Source organism: Microtus oregoni, unplaced genomic scaffold (genome assembly GCF_018167655.1).
Source record: "Microtus oregoni isolate MIOR12 unplaced genomic scaffold, Mior012 000052F_000, whole genome shotgun sequence".
In the NCBI taxonomy this organism is placed as follows: Eukaryota; Metazoa; Chordata; class Mammalia; order Rodentia; family Cricetidae; genus Microtus; species Microtus oregoni.
The window spans coordinates 6,410,546-6,423,178 of record NW_024543812.1 but is presented as its reverse complement, the minus strand read 5'-3'; the positions used below and the strand labels follow the sequence as shown (position 1 = coordinate 6,423,178).

Sequence of the window (12,633 nt, the reverse complement as noted above, 5' to 3'; positions counted from 1 at the left end):
TGCTTGCAAACTGCACAAACTGCCTGCGTAAAAGAGTCAGAGTTTGTCCTGGCAGGACAGCCCAGAAAGCCGGCATTTTTAAATGGCGCAGCTTTTTTCCTGCTATGGCTGAAAACCGAAAAGCATGTGATCAGCTTTTCGTCAACACTGTTTAAGTGTTTCATGGCAGGACCTCTTAATGAGCTGCAGGCTTTGCAGCTAAAGCTGAGTCAGGAAGCCTCTCTTAGATGAAGCGCTTGCTTGCCTCTAGCAAGCAGAGTAGAACCGAGAAATTGCTGCTACCAAGAAACCAGGCACAATGCTTTCATTTTGTTCAAGAATTACTTCCCAAGCTGTCTCAGGCTTTATGTGGAAGCAGTTGTCCACGTGGGCACCATATGTAGTATTAGGGGCGGCGGGGCCTCTTCCCCAGCACCCCAGCACCCCAGCCGCCCGCTCGGCTAGCTTATGCCCGAAATAACAACACACAAACTGTATTCATTTAAACACTGCTTGGCCCATTCTCTTCTAGGCTAATTCTCACATATTAATTTAGCCCATCTCTAATCATCTGTGTATGGCACCCCAAGGTGCGCTTACCAGGAAAATTCTAGCCTATGTCCATCCTGGGTCGGAGCTTCATCCCGGGAGCAGGGCATGGCGTCTCTCTCAGGCGTCTGTTCCCGAGAGGAGAGCTGTGAGTCTCTGACCTCACTTCCTCTTCCTCCCAGCATTTTGTTCTGTTTACTCCTCCCACCTATCCTCTAACCAATAAAATGGGCCAGGGCAGTGCCTTTATTAGCCAATGACCTTCCTCCATCAGGGACTTGGGGAAACAGGATGATTGGGATAAAGGAAGGTTTTATAGGAGAGCACGGAAGCACAATTCTTAGTTAAGGGAGCTCCCTTAGGGTTGGCAAGAGACTTGAACCTAGAGTGGCTCCCAGGAGCCCAAGGCTATATCCCCAGTTAGTTCCTTGGGCAGCTGAGCATAGGGAACCTGAAACGACCCTATCCTATAGCAATACTGACGAATATCTTGCATATCACCATAGAACCTTCATCTGATGATGGATGGAGAATGAGACAGTGGCCCACACTGGAGCACTAGACTGAGCTCCCAAGGTCCCAATGAGGAGCGCAAGGAGGGAGAAGATGAGCAAGGAAGTCAGGACCACGAGGGGTGCACCCACCCACTGAGACAGTGGGGCTGATCTATTGGGAGCTCACCAAGGTCAGCTGTACTATGACTGAAAAAGCAAGGGATAAAACCGGACTTTCTGAAAATGGCGAGCAATGAGGGATGATGAGAAGCCAAGGACAATGGCACAGGGTTTTGATACTACTTCATGTTCTGGCTTTGTGGGAGCCTAGCCAGTTTGGATGTTCACCTTCCTAGACATGGACGGAGGTGGAAGACCTTGGACTTTCCACAGGGCAGGGAACCCTGACTGCTCTTTGGACTAGAGAGGGAGGGGCAGAAGAGTCGGGGGAGGGGGAGAAGGGTGGGAGGAGGGGGAGAGAAATGGGAGGCTGGGAAGTGGCAGAAACTTTTTTTTTCTTTTTCTCAATAAAAAATTTTAAAAAAAGCAAAGGTTATTTACTGAAGCTGCTGTTGTTTAATTTCTGTAAACACATTCCTAAGTAAATGAATGTGTTTAGATGTTACAGGATTCTGTCTCTCTGATGTTCTGTGTTAAATACAAATATAATCTCCAGTAATAATTTTAAGAGGCAGCTAATAAGAGCCCAAGAAGTGGGAAAAACTAGTAAGAAGATAAACTATTTTGGGACTTCAATGTATTAACTATTTTCCACCTCATAGCAGAAGGCAACCTATATCTAGCCCAGGCTGGCCTCAAATTCATGATCTTCCAGTCTACACCTCTTCAGTATATATCACTGGCCGGCACCATCACAGCAGCTGCTACACATATCTAGCATTTATGAACCCATAATCTTTCAACACAATGGAGTAACATAGACAATATCAGGGGAAGCAGCAAACCCTAAAGGAGGCTAGATCAGTAGCTTCTTCTGTTAGTTTTGTATAAATAGGACCATAATGACAACCTCAAGGGATTTAAATAGCAAAAGTTTATTTCTTTCTGTGTTGGAAACTCGACATCCAAATTTAAGGTGCCCATAATATTGACTTCTGAAGTTTTTGCCCTTGGCTTACAATGTTCATCTATTCATCATTTCTTCATGTGATTTGAACTTATTAGTACTTATATTTATGACACTTTGCTTATTAAAAGGACCCATTTTCAGCCAGGTGTGGTGGTGGAAGCCCCTCCCAGTATGTGGGAGGTGGAAGCATTCAGATATTTGTGAGGTTGTGGTCAGCCTGTTCTACATAGTGAATTCCAGGCTAGCCAGAGCTAAATAGTGAGATCCTATCTAAAAAAAGTAAGTAAATAAATAACATTACTACTTTTGTGTTTGGTATTTTGGTATTGCAGTTGCCTACTTTTAATCATCTTTTGAAAGCTGCTAAGTAGGGATGAAGTTTAGGTGGTAGAATGTGTGCTGAGTACATATGAATCTCTGCGTTCTGGCTTCTAAATTTTCTTTAGGTCCCCATAAGATTAATAGCACCCCCAACCAGCTGGAAGTAGCCTGAAATACTATGCCCACATTCCCAAAATATGGACTATGGATATTTTCTTTTTTTTAAAAAAAGAGGGGGAAGTGGTGCGGGAGAATTGTTTGTAATTTGTCAATCATGTTTCAAATAAATGCTGATTGGCCAGGCAGGAAATATAGGCGGGAAAACCAGACAGGAAGTTGAAATGATGTAATGAGAACAGGAGAATTCTGGGAAGCAGGAAGTTAATTCCTCCCACTCCTGCCCAGACCACCGAAACAGTAGGATGTGATCTGCCACACTGAACAAAGGTACTGAGCCACATGGCTAACATAGTTAATAAAAATGGTTTAATCAAGATGTGAGAGTTAGCCAGTGAGAGGCTAGAGCTAATGGGCCAATCTGCTTTATAACTTATAGAGATCTCTGTGTGATTTTGCTTTGGGGCTAAACAGTTGTGGGGACCTGGTTGGGCATACAGGACCATTCATGTTACAAATCTAGAGATTCAATGCACTCTTTTTTTTTAAAGTTCGGTCTCTTCTGCTTTATTTCTTTGCTTTTGTAGTGTATATAAAAGAATACATAAATTATTACATATTTCTATTAAGAGAAAAATGTTGTTTTGCCTCCCTGGCAATCCTATCATTTTACATCGAAATGCGGTCATTTTGAGGACCAGTAACAAATCCAGGGGAGGAAAATAAAACATCTTTTATACTGTTTGTTGCCTTCTTTACTCTCTTGTAGTTTGATTATTCTGTGTTATAGATTTCCACACATCTGTGCATTGGAAAGAAAATATAGTGTATTAACTAGTTTTACATGTGTTTTAACCAGAAATGAAATGTTCTTAGTTTCTTTACTACTTACAATTTTGGGCTATTAAGAACCCAGGAGGAATACAAGAACAGTTGTCACTCTCAGTCTCCAAGCATATAACAAGCATGTCTGAGATGGTTAATGATCGATTTGGCCTTTAGGAAATCCAGAGAAACTAAAAAAGTTGAAAGCCATTTCTGTATTAAGCTACTCAGAAGGAAAATCAGATAAAAGTGTTTGATTATTGCTGCTATTGCAAAGGAATATAAGAAGATCTATGCAGATAGGATAGTATTAAGTGATAGAAACTTGTTCTTGTACATCAACTTGACTTTTGCTACATTCCCTTGTTGCCATGATATGGAGGAGATCTCTTGAATCTTCTCAGGTACCATGATGAACAATCTAGTTTTCCCAAACAAATTTAATCATATATTTCTTTTTTTTTGACTTAATAAAGCTTTATTTTTCCAAAAGTACAGCTGATTGAACCTGTTCATGCATCTGCACCAGCAGCTGGGGCATCTCCACCCTTTGTGTTTCTGGTGTAAATTACTTGGGCTCTGTGCTTTGAAACCAGCTTGATAAGCCCTTTACTAAGGAGCTCCTGAAGAGCTGCCCTGGCCAAGGAACTGCGAATCTTCAGTCTCTCAGAGACCACGGCTGGAGTAATAAGTTTATAGTTGGGCACTTCCTTACAGAGTTTGTCGTATGTAGCCTTGTCAAACAGGACTAGATTGTTGAGCTTGTCCCGAACTTTGCCTTTGGACCACTTCTTCTTTTTGGCCTTGCCACCGGACTTATTTACTGGGTCTTTGTCTTTTTTGGCCGACTTTCCGGCATCTTTCTTCTACTTGTCATCCTTGGGCGGCATGATGAAGTTCGGAGAGTGGCGACAACCACTGCAGCCTCCCTAAGATGTCGGGAAAAAAACTAATCATATATTTCTTGACTTAGACCATTTCTGCATGTTGAAATGGCTATAACACACAGACATGCACATACACTTTTTAAATTTATTTATTAAAAAAATCTTTTCTCATTTTACATACCAATCCCAGCTTCCACTACCTTCCCTCCTCCTACTCCCTCCACCTTTTCAGAAGGAAATTTCATAGGGAAAATTCCTGAAAAAAATTATTCTATTGACTGCTGTAAATGAAGTTCTACAGTGACTTGAGTCTCAACTCCTTTGAACAACAATGGAGGAACAGTCAGGCTCTTAGTCAATTATGTTCTTGGACAAACTCAAGCTTTGATACAATTCCATATCAATCTTGTCTGTCTGGGTACATAGGAAGTATTTATTAATCTCCAAATGTATAGAAATAGGCTGAACTAATGAATTAGAATATCTTCTATTTAGGTAGATTTTTTTGCATTCACTCTTGATCATTTGTCTTTTCTCCTGTATTGTATATCATTTCTCTTATCTTTTAGTGTTTTATTTTGTTGTCATATATGAACTCACTGTATACCATGTGTGTGGTTAAATGAATGAGTCCCTGACATACAAAGTCAAATCATTGCTTTACCACTTTTATTTATATGTGACATACAGATAGTTAAAATAATCTTTGGTGCTGAAGAATTTATACTATTTCTTCCATTGTGCATTTTCATCTTTTATAAAGGAATAAAAATGCTTTTTTGGACTTATCTTGGTAACAGGCTCAGCAGTATCACTCTTTTTAAATAATTAAAAACTCCAAACCACAGCTTTTTCATTCATTCACTGGCATTAGTGAAAGCTCTATTACCTCCTTTGCAGGGTTTCTAGCATATTAAAAATAAGAACATAATACTTTTATGAAAGGGTCTCCCAACATTAACATAAAATGTATAAGCACTGACAGAAAAAAATGATAAATTTTTCTCATTGAGTTAGCAGTTTAGAGATGACTCATATAAAATGAGTTTACACTATTCAGTAATACAAAGAATCTATAAAGAAACATAAGATATTATATTAATTTTTATATATATCTGTACATTTGAACATTAAAAGAAGAATAAAAACATCTTTCATACAATCATTTGTGTTAATTTGGTTTTATCATTCATGTTGCTATATTAATACAGTGTAAAACTAGTACAATTTGTCTAATCGCACAAACACAATTAAACATTTGTCTTCTGGATTCAGAATGTACCACACTTTTTTAAGATAGAAAATTCCATTCTTCTTCTTAGCTTAAGTGAAATGAAATGTGTGATCAAAGATATATTTTGAATTAGCCAGGATTGTTTGTAGGTTAACAGATATGAAAATGACTGTTTTTAACAGACTGACAATTTATTACATGAAATGTATGATTGATTATGTCTTGTGAATCTACTAGGATTGTTTGGATGTTAACAGGTTTGAAAATTACTGCTCTTAACAGGTTGAAAATTTATTACAGTCTGGAAAGAAGCAATTTAAATATTGGTGTGCATTCCTCAGATCCTCTTAGCAACTAAGATACTTTTACATTGTACCCAAATTCTCTACAGCAAAAAAGAAGAAGGCTTTCATCTTCATTTTTCCTGGAAGAACCATATTATGTTAGACTTACATCTTCTACTTACATAGTATTACCCTGAGTTTACTCATATTTGCATTCCAAACTACAATGGGGTCTTAGAAATGTAGTTTTCTTAGCAATGTGGCAATGTGTCCAGCTTAAAAAAAACTGCCCTATAGTAAGGATCAAGGGGGGAATGAATATTGAGAAAGTCAATAGTAACTGTTGTTAACTATTGAAGACTTCTTGACTGTCTAAAGTTTTCATTGAAAATACTTATGTTAATATTCTATTCAGCACCAGACATGGATCTGAGGAGATGAGATGAGACATTTTCCTATTTCATAGACTTGTGAAGTTTGTCTTACTTTGTAGGAATGTGTAGGACACATTTTCCAGTAAATATTTGTGATCATGAATAGTAATTTTGCAATCAGAAAATAATTGACTTTTGGATAATTGATTGGTTCTTATCATTTTGCTTATTTATCTCTTAAGATCAAATAAATCTATTTATACATTTTAATCAATATGACTTCTAAATAATCAAGAATTTGATGATTGAATTTGTCATAGATAGGACTGACTTTTAAATTCTAGCTTCCAATTTAGTTTTTTGCAAATAAATAATAGACAAAGAACCAAAAAGTTAAATATTACATAATGGTAATAGTTCATCTAAAAGTAGAATGGTAGCAAGAGTGAGTTGAAATATAAGCCATTAGTGGCTAATTTTATACATAATTTCTATAATAAGAGAGTATTTTTATGATTTATTTATTTAAAAAATTATCTTTTCTAATTTTGCATACCAATCCCAGTTCCCACTCCCTCCTCTCACTCCCTCCAACTTCCCCACCCATCCACTCCTCAGAGAGGGTGGGCTTCTCACTGGGAATCAACAAAGTCTAACACATTGCTCTGAGGCAGGACCAAGGTCCTCCCCACTATATGTAACCTGAGCAATGTATCCCTCCAAAGAGAATGTGTTCCAAAAAGCCAGTAAAGCAGTAGAGATAAATCCTGGTCTTACTGCCAGTGGTCATACTGTCTGATCAAATCATATAACTGTCACCTACATTCATAGGGCTTAGTTTGGTCCTATAGAGGTTACTTCACTGTCAGTTCAGAGTTGGTGGGCTCCCATTAGCTCAAGTAAGCTGTTTCAATGGGTATCCCCATCATGGTCTTGACCTATGAACATAACTATGAACATAGTTGAACAAATGACCTTGTAGTATGATTGAGCATCCTTTTGGTATATGCCCAAGAGTGGTATTGCTGGATTTTCAGATAGGCTGATTCCCAATTTTCTGAGAAACTGCCGCACTGATTTCCAAAGTGGTTGGACAAGTTTGCACTTCCACCAGCAGTGGAGGAGTGTTCCTCTTACTCCACATGCTCTCCAGCATAAGCTATCATTGGTGTTTTTCATCTTAGCCATTCTGACTGGTGTAAGATGGTATCTTGGAGTCATTTTGATTTGCATTTCCCTAATGGCTAAGGATGTTGAACATTTCCTTAAGTGTCTTTTGGTCATTTGACAATCTTCTGTTGAGAATTCTGTTTGGATCTGTACTCCATTTTTTTCTTTATTGCTTATTTATTTATTTATTTATTGTTTATTTAGTTTTTTATTTATTTATTTTTTTTTAATTTATTTAATTATTAAAGATTTCTGTCTCTTCCCCATCACCGCCTCCCATTTCCCTCCTCCTCCCCCAATTAAGCCCCCCCCCCTCAGACCGAAAAGCAATCAGGGTTCCCTGTCCTTTGGGAAGTCCAAGGAACCCCCACCTCCATCCAGGTCTAGTAAGTTGAGCATCCAAACTGCCTAGGCTCCCACCAAGCCAGTGCGTGCAGTAGGATCAAAAATCCATTGCCATTGTTCTTGAGTTTTCAGTAGTCCTCATTGTCAGCTATGTTCAGAGAGTCTGGTTTTATCCCAGGCTTTTCCAGACCCAGGCCAGCTGGTCTTGGTGAGTTCCCAGTAGGACATCCCCATTGTCTCAGTGTGTGGGTGCACCCCTCACAGTCCTGAGTTCCTTGCTCGTGCTCTCTCTCCTTCTGCTCCTGATTTGGACCTTGAGATTTCAGTCCTGTGCTCCAATGTGGGTCTCTGTCTCTGTCTCCTTTCATCGCTTGCTGAAGGTTAAAATTCAGGAGGATGCCTATATGTTTTTCTTTGGGTTCTCCTTATTTAGCTTCTCTAGGATCACTAATTATAGGCTCAATGTCCTTGGTTTATGGCTAGAAACCAAATATGAATGAGTACATCCCATGTTCCTCTTTTTGGGTCTGGCTTACCTCACTCAGGATAGTGTTTTCTATTTCCATCCATTTGTAAGCAAAATTCAAGAAGTCCTTGTTTCTTACTGCTGAGTAGTACTCTAATATGTATATATTCCATACTTTCTTCATCCATTCTTCCATTGAAGGGCATCTAGGTTGTTTCCAGGTTCTGGCTATCACAAACAATGCTGCTATGAACATCGTAGAGCATATACTTTTGTTGTATGATAAGGCCTTTCTTGGGTATATTCCCAAGAGTGGTATTGCTGGGTCCAGGGGTAAGTTGATCCCGAATTTCCTGAGAAACCGCCATACTGCTTTCCAAAGTGGTTGCACAAGTTTGCATTCCCACCAGCAATGGATGAGTGTACCCCTTTCTCCACAACCTCTCCAACAAAGGCTATCATTGGTGTTTTTTATTTTAGCCATTCTGACAGGTGTAAGATGGTATCTTAAAGTTGTCTTGATTTGCATTTCCCTGATCGCTAAGGAAGTTGAGCATGACCTTAAGTGTCTTTTGGCCATTTGAAGTTCTTCTGTTGAGAATTCTCTGCTCAATGCCCCATTTTATAATTGGGTTGGTTAGCCTTTTACGGTCTAGTTTCTTGAGATCTTTATATATTTTGGAGATCAGACCTTTGTCAGTTGCGGGGTTGGTGAAGATCTTCTCCCAGTTAGTGGGTTGCCTTTGTGTCTTAGCGACAGTGTCCTTTGCTTTACAGAAGCTTCTCAGTCTCAGGAGGTCCCATTTATTCAATGAGGTCCTTAATGTCTGTGCTGCTGGGGTTGTACGTAAGAAGTGGTCTCCTGTGCCCATGTGTTGTAGAGTACTTCCCACTTTCTCTTCTATCAGGTTCAGTGTGTTTTGACTGATATTGAGGTCTTTAATCCATTTGGACTTGAGTTTTGTGCATGGTGATAGATATGGATCTATTTTCATTCTTCTACAGGTTGACTTCCAGTTTTTCCAGCACAATTTGTTGAAGATGCTCTCTTTTTTCCATTGTATACTTTTAGTTCCTTTATCGAAAATCAGGTGTTCATAGGTTTGTGGGTTAATGTCAGTGTCTTCTATTCGATTCCATTGGTCGACTTCTCTGTTTTTATGCCAATACCAAGCTGTTTTCAATACTGTAGCTCTGTAGTAGAGTTTGAAGTCAGGGATGGTAATGCCTCCAGACGCTCCTTTGTTGTATAAGATTGTTTTGGCTATCCTGGGTTTTTTGTTTTTCCATATAAAGTTGATTATTGTCTTCTCAAGATCTGTGAAGAACTTTGATGGGATTTTGATGGGGATTGCATTGAATCTATAGATTACTTTTGGTAGAATTGCCATTTTTACTATGTTGATCCTCCCAATCCAAGAGCAAGGAAGATCTTTCCATTTTCTGGTGTCCCCTTCAATTTCCTTCTTCAAAGACTTAAAGTTCTTGTCAAATACATCTTTCACATTCTTGGTCAGAGTTACCCCAAGGTATTTTATGCTATTTGTGGCTATCGTGAAAGGTGATGCTTCTCTAATTTCCCTCTCTGTTTCCTTATCCTTAGTGTATAGGAAGGCCACTGATTTTTTGGGAGTTGATCTTGTATCTTGCCACATTACTAAAGGTGTTTATCAGCTGTAGGAGTTCTTTGGTAGAGTTTTTGGGGTGGCTTATGTACACTATCATATCATCTGCAAATAACGAGAGCTTAACTTCTTATTTTCCGATACGAATCCCCTTGATCCCCTTATGTTGTCTTATTGCTATTGCTAGAACTTCAAGCACTATATTGAAGAGGTATGGAGAGAGTGGACATCCTTGTCGTGTTCCTGATATTAGTGGGATGGCTTTGAGTTTTTCTCCATTTAATTCAATGTTAGCTGACGGCTTGCTGTAAATAGCTTTTATTATATTTAGGTATGACCCTTGTATCCCTAATCTCTCCAAGACTTTTATCATAAAGGGGTGTTGAATTTTGTCGACTGCTTTTTCAGCATCTAATGAAATGATCATATGGTTTTTTTCTTTCTTTTTGCGTCGATGTTTATGAGTGTGATAGGTCTGTAATTCTCTTTCTTGGTTGGGTCTCTGTGTGGTTTTGGTATCAGGGTAACTGTAGCTTCATAAATGGAATTTGGCAATGACTCTTCTGTTTCTATATTGTGAAATACATTAAGGAGTATAGGTATTAGCTCTTCTTGGAAGTTCTGGTAGAATTCTGCATTGAAACCATCTGGTCCTGAGCTTTTTTTGGAAGGTAGATTTTTGATAACGGTTTCTAGTTCTTCATGACTAAGAGGTCTATTTAGATCATTCACCTGGTTTTGGTTTAGCTTTGGTATGTGGCACTTATCAAAAAACATGTCCATTTCTTTTGCATTTTCTAGTTTTGTGGCACACAGGCTTTTGTAGTAAGATCTAATGATTCTCTGAATTTCCTCTGTGTCTGTGGTTATGTCCCCCTTTTCATTTCTGATCTTATTTATTTTTGTGTTCTCTCTCTGTCGTTTAATTAGTTTGGATAGGGGTTTGTCGATCTTGTTGATTTTCTCCAAGAACCAACTTTTTTTTCATTGATTCTTTGGACTGTTTTCTGCGTTTCTATTTTGTTGATTTCAGCCCTCAGTTTGATTATTTCCAGTCTTCTACTCCTCCTGGGCGTGTCTGCTTCTTTTTTTTCTAAAGCTTTCAGGTGTGCTGTTAAGTCTCCGATGTATGCTTTCTCTGTTTTCTTTAAGTGGGCACTTAGTGCTATGAACTTTCCTCTTAGCACCGCTTTCATAGTGTCCCATAGGTTTGAGTATGTTGTCCCTTTATTTTCATTAAATTCAAGGAAGACTTTAATTTCTTTCTTGATTTCTTCCTTGACCCAGGTGTGGTTCAGTAGTTGACTGTTCAGTTTCCATGAGTTTGTCGGCTTTCTGGAGGTAGGATTGTTGTTGAATTCTAACTTTAATCCGTGGTCATCTGATAAGACACAGGTGGACACTGGTATTATTTTGTATCCGTGGAGGTTTCCTTTGTTTCTGAGTATGTGGTCAATTTTCGAGAAGGTTCCATGGGCTGCAGAGAAGAAGGTATATTCTTTCCCATTTGAGTGAAATGTTCTATAGATGTCTGTTAAGTCCATTTGCTTCATTACCTCCAGTAGTTCTCTTTTTCTCTATTAGGTTTCTGTCTGATTGACCTGTCCATTGCTGAGAGAGGTATATTGAAGTCTCCTACTACTACTGTGTGTGGTTTGATGTCTGCCTTGAGTTTTAGTAATATTTCTTTTACATACGTGGGTGCTTTTATATTAGGGGCGTAAATATTCAGGATTGAGACATCATCCTGACAAATTGTTCCTGTTATGAGTATAAAGTGTCCATCTTGATCTTTTCTGATTGATTTTAGTTTGAAGTCAGTTTTGTTAGAAATTAATATGGCCACACCTGCTTTTTTCTTAGGACCATTTGCTTGAAAGACCTTTTCCCAACCCTTTACTCTGAGTAGATGCCTGTCTTTGTGGTTGAGATGTGTTTCTTGCAAACAGCAGAATGTTGGATCCTGTTTTCGTATCCAATCTCTTAGCCTGTGCCTTTTTATAGGTGAATTGAGCCCATTAATATTAAGTGACATTAATGACCAGTGGTTGTTCATGCCGGATATTCTTGTTGTTTTCGGAAGTAGAATTTGTGTGTCTCCCTTCTTTGAGTTGTGCTAGTGAAGGGTCGCTAGATGCCTGAGTTATTGTAGGCAGTGTTGGCAATGTTGGATTCCTTGGGTTGCGGTTTTTCTTCTATTACTTTCTGTGGGGCTGGATTCGTGGCTACGTATTGTTTAAATTTGTTCTCATCCTGGAATGTCTTGATTTCTCCATTTATAGTGAACGAAAGCTTGGCTGGGTATAGTAGTCTGGGCTTGCATCCATGGTCTCTTAGCTTCTGCAGTACTTCTATCCAGGACCTTCTGGCTTTCATTGTTTCCATAGAGAAATCAGGTGTAAGTCTGATAGGTTTACCTTTATAAGTTACTTGTCCTTTTTCCTTTGCAGCTCTTAGTATTCTTTCTTTAACCTGTATATTTTGTGTTTTGATTATTATATGGCGAGGGGATGTTTTCCTTTGATCCAGTCTGTTTGGTGTTCTGTATGCTTCTTGAATATTCAAAGGAATACCTTTCTTTAAGTTGGGAAAGTTTTCTTCCATAATTTTGTTCAAAATATTTTCTGGGCTTTTGAGCTGTGACTCTTCTCCTTCTTCTATTCCTATTATTCTTAAATTTGGTCTTTTTATTGTGTCCCGTAATTCCTGAATGTTTTGTGATGAGAATTTGTTGGCTTTGCTGTTTTCTTTGATCAGAGCGTTTATTTTCTCTATGGTGTCCTCAGAATCTGAGATTCGTTCTTCTATTGCTTGTATTCTATTGATTATGCTTGTTTCTGTAGGCTCTGCTCGTTGGCCTAGATTTTCCATAT

At 38.7% G+C, this 12,633-nt stretch overlaps 1 pseudogene; it reads right to left on the bottom strand.

Annotated features, from left to right (window-relative positions):
- Positions 1-3,887: 3,887 nt before the first annotated feature.
- On the bottom strand, positions 3,888-4,265 carry LOC121437344 (annotated as a pseudogene).
- Between the last annotated feature and the right edge of the window lie 8,368 nt (positions 4,266-12,633).